Source organism: Cupressus sempervirens, chromosome 3, assembly GCF_028749045.1.
Source record: "Cupressus sempervirens isolate cs-2001-9-10 chromosome 3, ASM2874904v1, whole genome shotgun sequence".
NCBI classification, from domain to species: Eukaryota; Viridiplantae; Streptophyta; class Pinopsida; order Cupressales; family Cupressaceae; genus Cupressus; species Cupressus sempervirens.
In genome coordinates, this window is record NC_143120.1 from 926,244,359 (window position 1) to 926,264,510 (window position 20,152).

The 20,152-nt window shown below is 36.2% G+C and overlaps 1 pseudogene across 2 annotated transcripts in view; it reads left to right on the forward strand.

Moving 5' to 3' along the window:
- Nucleotides 1-19,674, forward strand: part of LOC149569779 (pentatricopeptide repeat-containing protein At5g16860 pseudogene) — a 47,630-nt pseudogene extending 27,956 nt beyond the window's left edge. The window contains exons 3-7 of one of the 2 annotated variants that reach the window (XR_016361769.1): nucleotides 18,337-18,411; nucleotides 18,643-18,752; nucleotides 18,923-19,005; nucleotides 19,128-19,160; nucleotides 19,347-19,674. The product of XR_016361769.1 is annotated as a pentatricopeptide repeat-containing protein At5g16860 pseudogene, transcript variant X1 (transcript). The remainder of the gene's footprint in view (nucleotides 1-18,336; nucleotides 18,412-18,642; nucleotides 18,753-18,922; nucleotides 19,006-19,127; nucleotides 19,161-19,346) is intronic. The other variant, XR_016361770.1, reaches the window with a different exon arrangement.
- Nucleotides 19,675-20,152: the final 478 nt, after the last annotated feature.

The window sequence follows — 20,152 nt, forward strand, 5'->3', positions numbered from 1 at the left end:
TTGCACACTGTTGAAGACAAGCTCAGAGTTATGGATCAAACCCCTTATTGAAAGGGAAACTCAACATTAGTGATTTCAAGGGATGTATCTTTATGCATCTTTCTCTGTGAGATAAAATTTTGAGGTGAAAAACCTTGTTCCACTCTGGGAATATTCCTTGTGGAACCACCTTCTCATATGGTTCATGGTGGATCTCATGTAAGTTATTACATGATCTTGTGAAAACTTCTTGAGAGATGACGATCTTTCAATATGTTTACTCATGGTTACTATTGTAAGGTGACGATCTTAACAATAGTTTAACCTTCTATCATGATGGATATCATTTGGTTAATGTCCCTGGAGATCCTGATAGTGCATGTCTCATGTAATTTAGTAGTTATTGAGATATAGCATGGTGTATACTATGAGACTTAGTATATGGAGACACCATGTGCAGATATTTTCCTTGGTAGGCGTCATGAGACTTGATGCTAGTGCACATGCCAAGGAAGATATTAAGTATGGTGAATACCTTATGGTTGATATTCATGTCTAGATCATATTTTTGACGATGTCGTAAGGTAACATCTAAATAATGGATCTATGTTAGCTATCTTCTCTGGTAGACATCATGAGACATGATGTCATTGTACCTATCAAGAAAGTACACGAGTATGGTGAATATCACATGATTGATATTCTTGGGCATACCGTACTCTTGATGTTACTGTGAGGTAACAGTTGCACAATGTGTTGTTTTATTTGGATAGAAATCGTCCTCCCTAGCTAAGAGGGAGATTTCATGATTGTAGCTTTGATTGGATGATTCCAATCAATGAAATCAAATGTTTGAATGACCTATCGGCCTTAAAAATTTAATATCAATGGACTATACTATTATTATCATGGAGCATTAGTACTATTGAAAACTAAAGTATATGTACATATATACATATACATATATACATTACCAATAGGTCTTGAAATTGATTAGTAAATTCTTTCGTTGTCTCTGGTTGTTTGTGTAAGGAAACTTAGGTGTAGAAACAACTTCCTACACTAATCCCTTAAGGAAAGTATTGTGCAAATTCTTTCAAATCCTTACAATTTCAGATTAGATATTATGTAAACAATAATATTGTAGTCAACCATGAATACAAAAAACAAATAGAGAAAGAAAACACAAACACAGAGTTATGCCGGTGGAGAAAAACCTTTCGATAAAACAACCCCACCCCTCCAAATCTTGCACAATTTATTATCTTCAACTCAAAGGTTACAACACACTTACACTACAAGCTCTTTCAGGACATGGAAGACTTATCCTGTAGCAACCAACAATACACTACTCACACACCTCCTCACTATCTACAACCCTCAAAGTGCTTATATAATGTGCTTTCCATTTTTAGGGCATCTTCCAAAGATAGCTCTTACGTGTCATAGGAATCCATCATAACCTTTTTAGTCATGATTTCCTTACACAATCAAATCTTCCAAAGATAGTTCTTATGTGTCATAGGAATCCGTCATAACCGTTTTAGTCATGATCTCCTTACACAATTAAATATTCCAAAGATAGCTCTTACGCGCCATAGGAATATGTCATAGGAATCCGTCATAGTTCAAGATGCTGACACATGCAAACAGAGTGACACAGACACGTACACTTACACTTAATTACATTATTTGCAAAAAATACATTTATAAAACAAATAATAAGAATAGGAATTATCCAAGGTTGAGACACCTTATTCCTAACATTCTCCCACTTGTCAAACACCTTGTAAGAGCAACAGGAACATAACAAGAACTAACCGCTATAGGCCGAAAGGCCTATAGACTCCAAACACCATCTGAACTTCTTTGTGCCCACTGGTTTCATCAATGCATCTACAACATTCTTTATGGTATAAACCTTCTCCAAATTTACCTTTCCATTTTCTACCATATCTCTCACAAAGTGAAACTGCACATCAATGTGCTTTGTTTTGGCATGGAAAGTTGGATTCTTTGCAAGGCAAATAGCACTCTGACTATCGCAACAAATAGTAATCTGTCCTGCATCAACACCAATATTAGAACATAGTCTCCTAAGCCAAATGGATTCCTTACAAGCATGAGTAGCAGCCAAGTACTCAGCTTCTGTAGTGGACAAAGTAACCACAAGTTGTCGCTTACTCATCCAACTGATGGCACCACCAAACATGGTGAACACATAAGCATTGGTGAATCTCTTGCTGTCAATATCACCCACCCAATCTGAATCCACAAACCCACAAATACAAACTAAATGGAAAGCTCCAAAAGAGTTACCATGATAACAAATGGAGTAATCTAATGTACCCCTCAAATATTCGAATACTCGCTTAACTGCATCCCAATGTACCCATTCAGGATTAGCCATAAACTGGCTTAGAACTCCCATTGCTTGGGCAATGTCTAGTCTAGTACAGACCATAGCATACATAAGACTGCCAACTGCACAAGCATAAGGCACTCTACTCATGTCCTCCACCCCACTAGGAGATTTTGTACAATCATCTACAGAAATAACTTTGTTCCTATAGAAACAGGAACACGCAGTGGTTTACAATCTGCCATGTTGAACCTTTCCAACACAGACTTCACATACTTACTCTGACTGAACCAAAGTTTTCTGTTAGACCTATCTCTATTGATTTCCATACCCAAGATGTACCTTGCTGCCCCAAGATCTTTCATCTCAAACTGTGCTGACAACTAATATTTAAAATCAGAAATCATACCCTTACCCTTCCCAAACAACAACATATCATCAACATATAATGCAACAATAAGAAGGCAATCATTTTCAACTCTGAATTAAACACAATGATCTGATTTCGATCTTACAAATCCAATTTACAACACAAAGGCATCAAACTTAAGGTACCACATCCTAGGAGATTGTTCCAAACCATGCAAAGACTTCTTTAATCTGCAAACCAAAGATTCTTTACCTTTAACAATGTAGTGCTTAGGCTATGACATATAAATCTCTTCCTCCAAATCACCATGAAGGAAAGCTGTCTTCACATCCATTTGTTCTATCTCTAAATCATATGATGCAGAAATAGATAACAGAAATCATATGGATGTCAACTTTACAACAAGAGAGAATATTTCACCATAATCTATTCCCTCTACCCGTGAATAGCCCTTCACAGCCAATCTAGCTTTGTAACTTCAACATTGCCATCTGCACATAGTTTTTTCTTGAACACTCATTTGCTACCAATAGGTTTCTGTCCTTTAGGCAAAGGTACAAGGTCCCAAGTTTTGTTTTTATCCAATGAAGCCATCTCATCATCCATGGCCTTGATCTAGGAACCTGCATCTTCCATATCCAAAGCCTCTTTCACAGATCTAGGCTCATTAGTGTTAGTAATCAAACCAAAGGCACAATTGGAATATAACATAGAATAACCAAACCTTTCTGGCTACTTCCTTACTCTCATGGATCTCCTCAAGGGCTGAGGTTGAGGTTGTTCTTCCTCTTCTTCTAAACTATCAGAGCTACTAGAGCTCTCCTCATCATTAGACCCAACATGGTCTTTCTGTTCAGTCTTCTCAAGGGTAGGAGGCAACTGAACAATATCTTCCTTCTTTTCTTTTTCATCTGGTTGTAGCACAATAGGAGAAGATGTTAGCTCTCTAAAAATAACATTTCTGCTATACAACACCTTACTAGTCACAGGGTCCCAAAGCTTGTATCCTTTCATACCAACACTGTATTTTATGAAAATACATTTGACAGCTTTGTTATCCAGCTTAGATCTTTTCTCCTTGGGAACAAGTGCATAAGTTTCACAACCAAAAACATAAAGATGTCTAATTGAAGGCTTCTTACCAGACCACACCTCCATGGGTATCTTACCAACAAGAGCTGATGTAGGAGATTTGTTAACCAGATAGCAAGCAGTGGCCACAGCTTCAGACCAAAACTTTTGTTCAAGACCAGCTCCACTAAGCATACTCCTAGCCTTCTCCATCAATGTCTTGTTCATTCTTTCTGCAACTCCATTTTGCTGTGGGCTATAAGGAGTTGTCTTATGGCTCTTAATACCTTGTTCTTTACAGAACTGTTCGAACTCTGTTGAGAAAAACTCACCACCATTGTCAATTCTCACACACTTAATCTTCTTACTAGTTTGATTCTCTACAAGGGCTTTAAATTCCTTGAACTGACTAAAGACTTGTGTCTTACTTTTTAGGAAATAAATCCATGTCCTTCTATTGTAATCATCTATGAAAGATACAAAAAATATAGACTTGGAGATTGAAGGAACTTTTATAGGACCAAATACATCGGAATGAATAAGATCTAAAACATCAGAAGATTTGTGAGAACTAGAGTAAAATTGAACACGATTTTGTTTACCGTAGACACAATGTTCGTAGAAGTCAAACTCGAGATTACAATCATTTAACCCCTCAACGAGGTTCTTTTTCTTCAAGGTTTTGAGACCCTTCTCACCAATGTGGCCAAATCTCATATGCGACACCATTGTCTTTTCTGCACGAAGCTTTCCTTCCAATGTGTTTGTACCCTTAGGTACACATGTTGCATTGCCATCAGAACCAATAACCATAGTCTTCTTTACGTCTTGTTTAGATGGTGGGGATGAAGTGATAGCTCCTCTCTTCTTTGAAACAAAAGAACTATTACACTGAGAAATGCATGCATCAATCTAAAACAGAGTACCTCTCCTAGTACCATTAGCAAGCACCATAGCTCCTCTCATCATCTTACATCCATCTTTAGAAAAAACAACTTGCACACCTACATCATTCAACATACTTACAAATAATAGGTTTCGTGCCAAACCAGGGATGTGCATTACCCCATTGATCCCCTTTACTCGTCCATCAGGGAATTTGATAGTGACCCGTCCTCGTCCAACTATCTTTAGGTGAGAATCATCACCCAAGTACACCTTTCCACCATCGAAAACTTCATACTTTGAGAAGCAACTTCGATGGGAGGTCATGTGGAAAGAAGCACCCAAGTCTATCAACCACACATCATCAGATGCGTGCGCTGCCAAGGCTACAAAAGCACCATAGCTCCTCTCATCATCTTACATCCATCTTTAGAAAAAACAACTTGCACACCTACATCATTCAGCATACTTATAGATAATAGGTTTCGTGCCAAACCAGGGATGTGCATTACCTCGTTGATCCCCTTTACTCATCCATCATCTGATAGTGACCCGTCCTCGTCCAACTATCTTTAGGTGAGAATCATCACCCAAGTACACCTTTCCACCATCGAAAACTTCATACTTTGAGAAGCAGCTTTGATGGGAGGTCATGTGGAAAGAAGCACCCGAGTCTATCAATCACACATCATTAGATGCATGTGCTGCCAAGGCTAGAGATTTTTTTGTACCTGAATCTGAGGCCTTCTTCTTCTTTGACTCTTTACAATCTTTACAGAAGTGTCCAGTCTTATCATAGTTCCAGCATTTTGCCTTGGACTTTCCAGGATTCTTTGATTTTCCACTGGATTTGGATCTACCCTTTCTAGACTTAACATTTTGCTTCCCTCTGTCATTGGATCTACTACAAACAACAAGAGCTTCCTTAGCCGAATTTGAAGACTTTCTCCTCATCTCCTCAGATAATAGCGAAGACACCACATCATCCATTCTGAAAGTGACTAATCACAAGATGGTCCCATGAATCCAACAAGGAACATACCAGGGTCATACATCGATCCTCCTCCTCTATCTTGACACTAGATGATGTCAACTGTGCAATCAGAAAATTAAAAGCATTTAGATTATCTATAATAGATCCTCCTTCCTCCATTCTTAGAGAATACAACTTCTTCCTCAGGAACAACTTGTTCACCAGAGATTTGGCCTGATACATAGACCCAAGTCGTGTCCACAAACTGTTTGTAGTCTTCTCATCAAGAACATTCAGGAGAATTGAATCAGCTAGACAGAGTCTAATGAGACCCTTAGCTTTTCGATCCTTGAGATCCCAATCTGCTTGAGATATTGTTGCGGGTCTCACATCAATTGAAGTTACCTCCCATAGATCATGATCTTCAAGCAAGTCTTCCATCTTGAGTTTCCACAACTCAAAATTACTACCATTAAATTTCTCCACCTCCATTTTTACGTATGATGAACTAGCCGTCTCAATCCGCAAATAAGATTTAGAATGCTCTACACAAAACTCCCACTCAAACTTGAGATTAGCTCAAAAAACCCTACCCAACAACTAGGATTAAAAGTTGATCAAGCTCTGATACCACTCGTAAGGAAACTCAAGTGTAGAAACAACTTCCTACACTAATCCCTTAAGGAAAGTATTGTGCAAATTCTTTCAAATCCTTACAATTTTAGATTAGATATTATGTAGACAATAATATTGCAGTCAACCATGAATATAGAAAATATATAGAGAAAGAAAATACAAACACAGAGATATGCCGGTGGGGAAAAACCTTTTGGTAAAACAACCCCACCCCTCCAAAACTTGCACAATCTATTATCTTCAACTCGAAGGTTACAACACACTTACAGTGCAAGCTCTTTCAGGACATGGAAGACTTATCCAGTAGCAACCAGCAATACACTACTCACACACTTCATTATCTATAGCCCTCAAAGTGCTTGTATAATGCACTTTCTGTTTTTAGGGCATCTTTGAAAGATAGCTCTTACGCGTCATAGGAATCCGTCATAATTGTTTCAATCATGATTTTCTTACACAATTAAATCTTCCAAAGATAGTTCTTACACGTCATAGGAATCCGTCATAACCATTTTAGTCATGATCTCCTTACACAATTAAATATTCCAAAGATAGCTCTTACACGCCATAGGAATCCGTCATAGGTCAAGATGCCGACTCATGCAAGTGGAGTGACACATCAACATGCCAACTAGACATGTACACTCACACTTAATTACATTATTTGCAAAAAATACATATATAAAACAAATAATAAAAATAGAAATTATCCAAGGTTGAGACACCTTATTCCTAACAGTTTGAGGTGAGTTAACTCTTGGAAGTACCATTTGTTGATATTAGTTTTTGTACCACATAACATATTAGCAATTGAATATTTGATACGGAGTATCAAACCAGAGTAACGAGAATCGTGCTAAAATCGCGTGAATCGCCGATTCAGCGATCAGATTCATGCACCCCGATTTTTTTGGAGTCGGAAATCGTGATCGGCGATTTCATCGGGTGAATCGCCTGAATCGCATGTATCGGCGATTCACTCAAAAAATCGCCTGAATCGCCATTAGAAATCGCCAAAAATCGGCTGGCAACAGCATGCATGTTTAGTTGGAAATAATAAAAAAATCGCTTATGTTTTTTGCTTTCTTTTTTACCTTTCCTCTTTGTTATAACCCTAAAGGGCCTTCTAATTGTTAAGCATGACTAGAAGAGAGAAGAGAAAAGAACCATAGGTTATAAAAAAAAAAAAAAAAAAAACGACAACAAATAAAAAATGTTTAGAATGCATAACGGATGATGCCCAAGGGAAGGGAAAGACATAATCAGGTAGTAAAACATCAGCGGTTCCCAGAAAGAGTGTGGGATCAGAAGAAAATCACAAAAACACTGTGTTCCATATAGTTTTGTGTGGGTTTCAAAGTGCAAATTTGGTTTTGGCGACGGGGGCGCTGCCCCTCGACCCCGCCCTGTATCGCGACAGGGAGCGCGCCCGGGGCGCTGCCCCAGGACCCCGCGAGGGCGCTGCCCCTCGACCCCGCTGGGGGCGTTGCCCCCTAGACCCCCAGTCGCTGCGGTTATCAGTCGTGGGAAGTCTCACCAGTTGATGAGACCTGAAGCTGTTGCAAGCATGGAGTGTCTGTGGTGGAGAGAACAATAGAGCAAGCCTTTCGAGAGGGGTGATATGCTTTGAAGCACTTGGAGTAGGTGTTGGATGTGAAGCTGTCTTATAAAAACTCTTTACCCCATGTGGTAAACACAAACTTCCATGTTTATATATGTTAAGTTTCAACTTCTATTTGATGATGTTATAGTGTGTTTAAGTTATATTCAATAAAGGGTGCATGAAATAAGGCTTAAATTGTTAAAATCTCTACATTTAAAGGGTTTTTTCAAATTTGCCGATTCATCGCCGATTCACCGGCGATTCACCCCCGATTCACGATTCGATTCGGCCGTGCCGATTCCGATACGATTCCGATTCTCGTTACTTTGTATCAAACACACAATTCCTCTCTTGAAAAGTTAATACTCATGGGACATGAGAATAACTCCAATGTTCCTTACACCTGTGGATACTAACTCAGTATATCGATGTGATTTTCTGGTAATCACGTAGGCGACTTTATGCTGTTTGTTTGAGGATAACTTGGACTTTGATGGAATGATGGTGATGGTGATTCGGTGTGAATACTAGATGATGTTGATGGAGAGGGTGATGGTGATGGAGGGTGAATGTTCTTATAACTTGTGCCTTTCTAACTCTCTTCTTCAAAATTCCAACTCCTAAACTACTTGCTATTCTACTCCTACTCCTATGAATGGAAAGATTAGCAAATGGACGGGGATCGAATCTAATGAAAGTTAACCAGCGGCTCCACCTCTATAGATGTAATGATTCAAAAGAAAATAAACTAGTTTACCACACAAGGCTTCCCAACAAGCCGCTAGGATGCTAGTGGCCTAGTTATTGATCCCTATCAAACATCCACTAATGCTACCGTGCAACTATCCATCCACTCTTAATCTTACTTAGCAACTTGAAATGAAATCTATTTTAGCAACTTTAAAATGAAAATCTTATTCTAACTAGTAGAAGTAGAAACCATGCAACAATACCAAATGTTCTTAATCACCATGCAAGTCACAACAATGATAAAGAGAGGTAATTTTGGCATTATCTTATGCAACAATTTTCTCCGACCATTACAAATGAGAGCAAATGGCCTTATATAGAGGCCCCAAATTACAATGAATGGCCGAGATTAAGAGGCAAAATCAAGGGCCAAGATTATATCTTACAAACCCTAATTAGGGTTACCATTATTCAACCAATTACATGAGGGCACCAACTTTGTGGGCCAATAAGAAAATTACAATAATTTGTCAACCAGTGAGAACATAGGACACTTGGCATGATTTGATTGCATGCACATGAAAGTGCCACCTCATCAACCTTATCTTATAAATTTATTCAATCCTTGAGATAAGGTGAAGCCTTGGATGCTTGAGCTTGTCCTTAGAAACTTTCTCATCACCACTCGAACTTGCTTGTACTTGATGTTTTGACCTTGAAAGGATGAGGCCTTCATGCACTTGGGGTAATCTTGTCTTGGCCTTGGTGGCTTCCCTAGATGCTGACTTCTTTGCAACTTGAGAGCCTCGCTCTTGGCCACTACCTTGAAATCGAACTTAACCTCCCCCATTATCCTTGCCTTCTTGGTCTTCCAACATTCCCATTCGAATTCAACCAAGCTAGCTTGCACGAATGGCCAAGTCTTGCCTAGCCTCAAATATTTTCAAATCTCTTCTACTAATCCTCTCTTTCTTGAAATTGCGGGGCTTCTTGAATCTTAATCTTCAATCAAATTCACCCTTCACCCAATTTCATTCTTCACGAAAGCTCACACTTGAACCTTTTCCAGCTTGCAATCAAATAGAAGGACTAGGACCCCATGTGGAATTGCTTTTAGTTTTGCATTGCCCTAAGTTGTAGTTCTAGATTTTCACTTATAATTCTAGCCCAATCAAATTTGCCCTTTCCATTTGCAATTTCAACAATAAAGAAGTACATCTAGTTTTCGGATTGCATACTTTGAGCTAGGCCCATGATCTGGCTGAGAAGCACCATGAGATCGCCATATTCTGATTTGAAGCCTGCCACTGTGAGCCTCGATAACTTGGTGACTCCTTTCTTTCTTTCGTGCAGCCAATTCTTCTTTTGTAGATCTTTGCCATAGGGAATTGTCCTTCCTTTAGTTTGTCCTTTACCTGTATCATATTTACTGTACCAACATTGGTATCGGTTATTCGCCTCATTTTCGAGAAGAAAGTTGTTTTGGGCATCATATCCTCTATCTTTCTTAGTATTTGTTCCCTTAGGGTTCTTTCTTGCACTAATATCTACCATCATAAACACTTATTTCTGCCCCTTCATTCTAAGTGATATGGACTACCCTTATCGATCTCCAACCTTCTTTCTATCGATGGATTCTACACTTATTTCTACCTCACCAAGTCCTATCACTACGCTTATCAATCTCCAATCTTCAACCTGGGTCTACCTCACCAAGTCCTATCACTACGCTTATCAATCTCCAATCTTCAACCTGGGGCTACCACTTATTTCTGCCTCGCTGTTGCCTTAGGATGGACTACACTTATATCTCCCAACTTCATATCTAGGGTGGTCTAGCTTATTTGTTCCTCTTCAAATGTCCTATCATGGATTCTACCCTTATCAATCTCCAATCTTCAACCTAGGATGGGATGATGAAGTGGTGGATGATGAATGCAATCAGAACTAAAGGACACAAATCTAGACAAGAACAAAAGAGCGAAATCCGCTTAAGGACCCCTTTCAACTCTAAATGAATTGAACTTACTTTTACCAATGGCCAAGTCCTCTTTTGGAATTTAGGATCAAACTTGAGAATTTCAAACCCCTTGCAAATATTGATGCCCTAGTTGAAGAAATCAAAATTCTGTCCACTTGAAATTGCCCATGCATGTGCCAAATAATCAGACTTTATCGCTTGTTTTCTTCACCAAAAAAATCGTCCAATCTCTAGGAGAAAATCGCAAACCCTCTTGAAACTCAGAATTTGTCTTCCACAAATTTCGGCTCCCACAAAATTCGGCTCTCTCAAAATTCAGCAAGCAAGAAGAGTACAAAGCTGCTCTTGCAAAAAAATCATCCAAGGAAAATACCAATCTACCCTTGCAAAAATCGTCCAAGGAAGAAGAAATCTGCTCCTTAGTCTAAATTGCCAAACACCATGAAGAGGAAGAATGAGGAATGAGGAGATAAGAGGAAAGAGCTTCCTCTTATACCCAATTTGCTTGCTCTCTTTAGCTGGTTGACTTGCACCCTAGAAGCAAAAGACATTTATTAGAACACAAATTTGACCCCAATTAAATGCTTAGTTAAAAATTAATTTTGCCACAATGAAATTTGCATTTTTAAATTATCGGTTAGACCAAAAATTGCAAAAAATAAAGTAAATAACACCTTGGAGATGCTAAATGTTTCCATTTAATGATGATTTAGTAATTAATATATCATTAAAAATTGGATTTTGCAAGCCAAAGCAATTCTTTCAATTTTAAATTACTAATTTTTTAAAGACTTCAAAATCTTAAAGGCAAATTTAATCCATTTAATGTCAATTTTTGCAATTTAATCCAAAATCGATTTTGCTATGCAATTTTATTTTTTTAACAGAAATAAATCATTTCTCTAGAATCTAAAATCAATTTTCCAATTTGATTTCACCTTCACAATTTTTGTTTTTCACCAAAAGAATTAAAGATTTTCCTAAAAACCCAAATATAACAAAAATTCCATTTTTTGAAAATTATTCAAGTTTATACAATTATATCCAAGTTTTCAAATTTTTTTTTATCTAAGTACAAAATTTACAATTTTATCTTGCCAAGTGTTGTTCTTTGAAATTTGTTTGGCCTAAGGATAAAATTGGTTATTCTGGAAAATCGAGCTAAGACCAGGCGAAAAATAAATTTAACCTCCTCCCTCTTGACCTGAAGGTGTCCAAGGTGTAAAATTTTCTAAAATTAGAAATTTTTGGACAACTTCAAAAAATTATTGCCAAGGCAATAAAAAAGGGGGTCCCCAAAATTTTTGGGGCAATGATGTGAAAACTTCACAACACCATTCAAAATCTCTTTGATCAAACCTGCTCATCAATTTTTTGAGTGAATTCACTATAGGTGGTAATTCTTTTGAGTCCTAAAGAATTTCAGCTATAGTGCCACCATTTGTGTGCTGACCCCCTTAAATGAAGTATGACAAATTTAATAGCACCTTTTTTTGTCATAGGACTCTATGATAGATACGTATCTAACTTTTGCACCCATGATTGAGCAATTTCCTCTCCTGACCATCAAAGCATGGTAGTTTAACTTTATTTATTTTCTCCTGAAGGTCTTCATCCACACGATTTTTCTATTTATTTTCCATGATTTTGGTTTTGTAGTATTCTTCAAATGAGATAAGTTGTCAAAGGTTAGGCGGTGTATGCAATGGTTGAACTCCTTCATGCTCGCAGTCTTCCTTTTCCAAAAACCGATCCTTCCTAGTTTAACGTGTCTTCCACTTTGCCCTCATGTCCTTGGCAGTATTCAGTAAACTTTGGTATATATAATTGCACTTCATGCCACATATTGTGCTCCTCAATATCTCCTAAAACCTTTTGTTTGTCCACTCAGGTTTATGTCTTAATTTGATGCCCCTCCTTTGATTTATAGACTTAATTCACTGTCGTGGGTTGCGACACTTGACTCATTATTAAAAACAACTTATTTATAAGTGGAAATTAAATATGATTACCATAATATTTAGTATTATATGTAATATGATTAAGTATTTCTTTATTGTAAAGTATCGATAGTAACTCAATACAATATTATATGGTGCAAGCAGTTAACACTATAATTATTAATGGGTCACTCTAATTTATCTAGAATGAATTGAATATATTTATATTTAAAATAGTATCTCTATTTACATTAGCCATATGTCATTATGGGTTCATGACAGTCTGCCTCTCTTGAATTTTGCTTGTCCTCAAGCAATACAAATTCTTCTAATGTAGATCTAATAACCTTAGAATGAAATCTTGATTCAAAAGGGATTATCCCCATCTACTTGAGTAATGACTACTAGTGCACCATGCTCTTGTTCATCAAATCTACCCCTTTTGTTGGGGCTTTCTTCATTATATGTTATTTTATTCATTTGTCCTCTTTTCCATCGATGATTATGCTCCTAAGGCTCTTTACATTTTAAACGTAACCCTTCTTTAATAGATCATCTCTCTTTGGGCACTTATGACTAACATTCCATGGTTTGTGGCACAAGCGACATTTCTTTTCTTGTTCGTCCATCCTTGTCTCTTTATGGTTGAAAGTTATTTTGAGATTATTAGGTCTCTTATCTATCTTATTAGTTCAACCTTCTTTTCTTTTCGGATGGCTTCCTGTAAGTTCTAAGGTTCAAGAGGTTTTATATGATTTCTGATGGCATCTTGAGGTCCTATAAAAGGATGAGCAAGTTGACTTTGAGATAGGTCTGGAACCATTATTGATAGGTCTTGAAACTGATTAGCAAATTCTTCCACTGTCTCTAATTGTTTGAGGTGAGTTCTCTCTTGGAAGTACCATTCAGAATCTCTTTGATCAAACCCGCTTATCAATTTTTTGAGTGAATTCATTATAGTTGGTAATTGTTTTGAGTCCTAACGAACTTTTTCTATAGTGCCACCATTTGTATGTTGACCCCCTTAAATGAACTATGGAAAACTTAATAGCACCTTTTTCTATCATAGGACTGTATGATAGATATGTATCTAACAATTGCACCCATGATTGAGCAGTTTCGTCGACGAACCCATCAGAGCATGGTAGTTTAACTTTATATATTTTCTCTTGAAGGTCTTCATCCACATGGTTTTTCTGTTTGTTTTCCAAGATTTTGGTTTTGTAGTATTCTTCAAATGAGATAAGTTGTCAAAGGTTAGGCGGTGTATGCAGTGGTTGAACTTCTTTGTGCTCACAATCTTTCTTTTCCAAAAACCAATCCTTCCTAGTCTGACATGTGTTCCACTTAGCCCTTGTCTCCTTGGTTGTATTCAGTAAGCTTTGGTATATATAATTGCACTTCGTGCCATGTATTTTGCTCCTCGATATGTCCTAAAACCTTTTGTTTGTCCACTCAGGTTTATGTCTTAATTTGATGCCCCTTCTTTGATTTATAAACTTAATTGAACTTGACTCATTATTATGAGCAACTTATTTATAAGTGGAAATTAATTATGATTACCATGATAGTTAGTATTATATGTAATATGATTATTTCTTATCATATTAAATATGTATGTTATTATAAGTATTTCTTTATTGTAATGTATCGATAGTAAGTCAATACAATATTATATGGTGCAAGTAGTTAACACTGTAATTATTAATGGGTCATTCTAATTTATTTAGAATGAATTGAATATATTTATATTTAAAATAGTATCTCTATTTACATTAGCCATATGTCATTCTGGGTTCTTGACAATCCTCCCCTCTTGAATTTCACTTGTCCTCAAGCAATACAAATTGTTCTAATGTAGATCTAATAACCTTAGAATGAACTCTTGATTCGAAAGGGATTATCCCCATCTTCTTGAGTAATGACTGCTAGTTTTTGTACATCAAATCCACCCCTTTTGTTGGGGCTTTCTTTGTTACATGTTATTGTATTCATTTGTCCTCTCTTACATCGATGATTACACTCCCAAGGCTCTTTAGATTTGAAACACAACTTTTCTTTAATAGATCATCTCTCTTTGGGCACTTATGACCAACATTCTATGGTTTATGACACAGGTGACATCTCTTTTCTTGCTCATCCGTCGTCGTCTCTTTATGGTCGAAAGTTGTTTTGAGATAATTAGGTCTCTCATCTATCTTATTAGTTTCAACCTTCTTTGCTTTTTGGATGGCTTCCTCTAAGTTCTAAGGTTCAAGAGATTTACATGGTTTTTGATGGCATCTTTAAGTCCTATAAAAAGATGAGTGAGTTGACTTTGAGATAGGTTTGGAACCATTACTGATAGGTCTTGGAACTTATTAGAAAATTCCTCCGCTGTCTCAGATTGTTTGAGGTGAGTTAACTCTTGGAAGTACCTTTCAAAATCTCTTTGATCAAACCTGCTCATCAATTTTTGAGTGAATTCACTATAGGTGGTAATTCTTTTGAGTCCTAAGGAATTCTGGCCATAGTGCCACCATTTGTGCGCTGACCCCCTTAAACGAAGTATGGAAAACTTAATAGCACCTTTTTCTGTCGTAGGACTGTATGATAGATACGTATCTAACTTTTGCACCCATGAGTGAGCAGTTTCCTCTCCTGACCCATCAAAGCATGGTAGTTTAACTTTATTTATCTTCTCCTGAAGATCTTCATCGACATGATTGTTCTGTTTACTTTCCATGATTTTGGTTTTGTAGTATTCTTCAAATGAGATAAGTTGCCGAAGGTTAGGCCCTTGTGTCCTTGTAGTATTCAGTAAACTTTGGTATATATAATTGCACTTTGTGCCACACATTGTGTTCCTCGATATCTCCTAAAACCTTTTGTTTGTCCACTCAAGTTTATGTCTTAATTCAATGCCCCTCCTATGATTTATAAACTTAATTCATAGTCACGGGTCGTGACACTTGACTCATTATTATGAGCAACTTATTTATAAGTGGAAATTAAATATGATTTCCATAATAGTTAGTATTATATGTGATATGATTATTTCTTATCATATTAAATATGTATGTTATTATTTCTTTATTGTAAAGTATCGATAGTAACTCAATACAATATTATATGGTGCAAATAGTTAACACTATAATTATTAATGGGTCACACTAATTTATTTAGAATGAATTGAATATATTTATATTTAAAATAGTATCTCTATTTACATTAGCCATATGTCATTTTGGGTTCATGACAGAATCCATGGCCTGATTTTCCAAGTTCAAGTGGTCTGTATCAAGAATCTTTAGATTTATCTTTAGAATTTGTTGTAAAAACTAGTTCAATTTTTAGGCATAATCTTGATTATCAGATCATAGGGAAGATAATCTAGATTGCATTTTGCATGGTTTGTGGGTTGGTGTTTTCAGGTTCTGAGACATGTCTTCAGAATTGTCTTGACACGTCTGCCAACCTGTTTTTTCAGACTTGTCTTTGAAACTTCAAACTTTTATCCTTTGTTATGAACCTCATTTGCAGCCTTAATTGCTTGTTTTTTTCCAAGTTATAAGCTCCAAAGTAATGGCAGAATCAGAGCAGCAAGGTCTGGAGTTAGTTTCACACACAGTTGATGCCCTCTATGAGGGCTTTTATCCTCAGAGAGCCCTTGGATGAACAAAGTCACCAACCTATTAGTGACTCTCAAGTATAGAATGCAAGAGCTTACAAAGTTCTTTTATTTGCTCGCCCATGCCCACCATGGAAAATTAAATCATTCAAATTTTTTTATTAGTTCCCTTAGGTCTTCCGTTTTGGATGCCCCATATAAACTCAAGTTTTAACATTAATTTACCTTTATACTATTTCCTTATATCCCTTCGGCATCCACTTTATAAAGTCACCTTTAATATTATTAGTGTTTAGAATAAAATAAATCTCAGATTATAATAATCACCAAACTACTTTAGATGCATCAACTGACTATGCCAAGGCTTAACCACTACCAAAAGACCAAGTCAGTTCCAAAATTGCGAGTTACTAAAATTAGCCATAACTGGTGTTTGAAAACACCCCACAAAGTGCCATTGTGAATCTTCTAATGTCTTAAGCTCAAAGCAACACCTGGAAAGGTCATATAGGTTGCAACACAGGTTTCCAAAACCCATGGACTTCTCTAACCAAACCACATTAGCCTACAGGAACCTGTGAATAGGCTACTGGCCATCAAGCTGTCAGCAACTTAGAAAGGGGACATTATAGAGACACATGAGGCACTTAACCTTTATGATGTCAATCCATTTCTAGAATGGGTTGCTGAGGATGTGGATATGTTGTTTACCATTAATGATATTACTGCTTTGGAAAGGATGGCAATGGAATGGACAGTGGAAGTAGCAATGTTTGAGGAGGCAGAAAGGGAGAGATTAGCGAGGGTTTCATCATATTCCTATCATGGTTGCATCCCTAACATTCCTATCAAGGATAATATTATTCTTTGACAACAATCAATATCACTATCATCTAGTTTGAGGATATCCACACAACAAAAACAGTTTTTGAGCTTTACTTGTAGAAGAAATTTACAGATTAAGAACATTTCAATTATAATTTGAGTCAAACGACCCTCAGTCTATTGGCAAAGTTGAATGATTCAAAGTGTCCACTAAAGATTGTATCTTGTTGAGTGCAAAGCTCATGATTCATTCAAAGGATGAGATTGATATTGTGCCCCAGGCAATTTTACAAAATGGATGCTCCCTGATCCTTGATTCGTGGCCAATAAAGGTCAATTCGTCTGTGCAACTCTGATTCATTTCTACCATTACCAACAAGTTGCAAAAGTGATTAGAGGTTGTTTTGTTCTCTCAACATAAATAAATAAAATATAAATTGTCATTTTTATTAATATTGAAACTGGATATGTATCGAACTTAAATTTTAATCAATGTTGAAGGAAATCAGTTACAGGTTCAATAAATTTAATTGTATGCATGTTTCTGAAATATATATTTACATGTTTTTATAAATATTTAGAAAATCAAAATTCTCTTAGTATTTGTCTAGTGTGTTTTTGAATTTTTTTGCGTCTGTAAGTTATTGCCAAGTCTGAAATTTTCAACCATGATTATATATCTAAGAAGCTTGGAAAAGCTAAATGTATGACAGTGATCATAGATGGATTAAAGCATTCTCATAGGACATAAGGAAAGTTAAAACAGATTCTTCTAATTGAAATTGTTTATTCTGCTGCATATTGTTGACTGCAATGGATGACTTGAATTTATTTCACAGCTTAGGGCATCTTTAAATGAAGCATAAGTGATGTAATTGTATGCATGTTTCTGAAATATATATTTACATGTTTTTATAAATATTTAGAAAATCAAAATTCTCTTAGTATTTGTCTAGTGTGTTTTTGAATTTTTTTGCGTCTGTAAGTTATTGCCAAGTCTGAAATTTTCAACCATGATTATATACATAAGAAGCTTGGAAAAGCTAAATGCGTGACAGCGTCATAGATGGATTAAAGCACTCTCATAGGATATTAGGAAAGTTAAAACACAATCTTCTAATTGGAATTGTTTGTTCTGCTGCATGTTGTTGACTGCAATCGATGACTTGAATTTAAGTGATGAACATTCATTCTGACTATTCTCATTTCTTATTATGAACTATATCCATTTGCCACTGCAGAGCTTGATGGTATATGTCCTTTCCGTTTATCTTTCTGACTGGTTATTTTTTGTTCATTTTGAGTTCACATAAATGCCTTCAGAAGAAATAAATGTATATAGTGACCAAATTTCATGTAGAGCAGGACTTATGCTTGTAGTCCCTAATTTGAATGCATATTCTTTATGCAGAGAGAGGACTATCAGTTGTACACAAACTTAAATGGTAGACTGCCATTAATAGAATGAAGCGGGGAAACAAGAAAGGTAAATAATATTCCGATCTTTTTAAATTTGCATCTTACTTTTTTATTATTCTATGTTCTTGGTTAATGTATACAAAATTCCAAATGTGCTTCAATTTTTTTCTCATTTTTATTGCTTCTTCCACATGCTCCTTTTCCATAGTATATAATGAAAACTCATTACTTGGCATGACTACCACACGTTTTGTGAATGACTACATTTGCTTTCAACATGAATGTGCAACTTATGCAGCTGGAAGAGAGGAGTGATGAATAAGACTGTCAGATTGCTTCCTGTCCTTCCATACTTGTAACTTCAAGTATACAAAACTAGTGCAGAATCTCTGCACGGCGTTGAGTAAAGTATCCAAATTATTTCTTCTCATAATATACCTCACAATGTGACTGTTGATCATGTCATACACGCAATATTCAGAATAGGTGTCAGTGCTGGTTCCATGCTAGATGTTTTAATGTCTATAGGCCAAAGGATTATCCTGCAGATTGAAATGACTTCTTGCGTTATATTCCAGGCTAGGAAGTTCCTCAAGCATTGTGTCGGCTACAAGTCACAATCTCAAGGAATGGCCACCATCCAGATGCTTTTGATTTTTAGGTACCCTGCTGTTTATATATTCCAATGAATGTTAATTGTGATGCCATTCAGTCTTCCATGTGGTTTAAATATTACAATTCTATTGTTATTATCCATTTAAAAATTGGATTCTGATGTTGCAGCCTGGAACTTCTATAACAAAATGCTCGATAATGGTATCTCTCACAACATCTATGCTCAATATATTCATTTGATTGTTTCGTCTGCACTTAGAGCAACACTAGCTATTATTTTGTTCAAGGAAATACAGGGAAAATAATTATTAATTTAGTGACTTTAAATAGCCTGGTTAAACGGCACTGTAAGGACATGTGATGCTTATGAGCTTTGTTTGTAATCAGGACATGGGATGCCACGCCTGATTTTGCTGTGGTAGTTCTTTGATCAATAGGCATTACAAGGAAGGCAGCTAAGAGTAAGCATGCAAATTGTTTGAGGAATAATAGGAAGGACCGTGACTTCAGATAGATTATTTTTTGCAGCATTCAATATATACTTTTTCAGGGTAGACGCCATTTTAATTAAGACACTTTAAACTCTCATGATGAAGTTCTGCAGTATAACAACTTAGTGTTGTTTAACACAATGCTTTTATCTATGGAATCTTCAAGAATGCCAAGATGAGGAACCCAAAATGTTTATTAATAAAGTGACAAGTTCTGACTAAAATGATGATTTGTACCATCTTAATCGTTAGATTCTGCAAAACTAAGATTGTTATGAGAAGCATAGTTCAACTTATCGTTATCGGCAACTTATTGTTGAGTGGAATTTTTTTTTTTTTGGCAAATATCAAAGATAAATTTGGAATTTCTGGGCAATATACTGAGAACTTAAAAATTTTCTTAAGTTTAATTGGAAATGTATTTATTTTGCAAAATTTAATGAGATGCTAATGAGTTAGTAAATGAGTAAACAAACCAAACAATTTGATCAAAGTATATATAGATGCAAATAGGATAAAAAATCGCATCCTTATGTTGGATGTTGATGGCTTGTAGCCATAGTTTGGTAGTCTGAACTCTAAACTTCTAAAGAAAAATAAAAATAACAAATTGCCTTTGTCAAACTATAAGCACATACAAGTGTCAAGTACAATATCAAAATAGGTTACATCTCCCTCTTCCCCTTCCCATTCCCAACAACT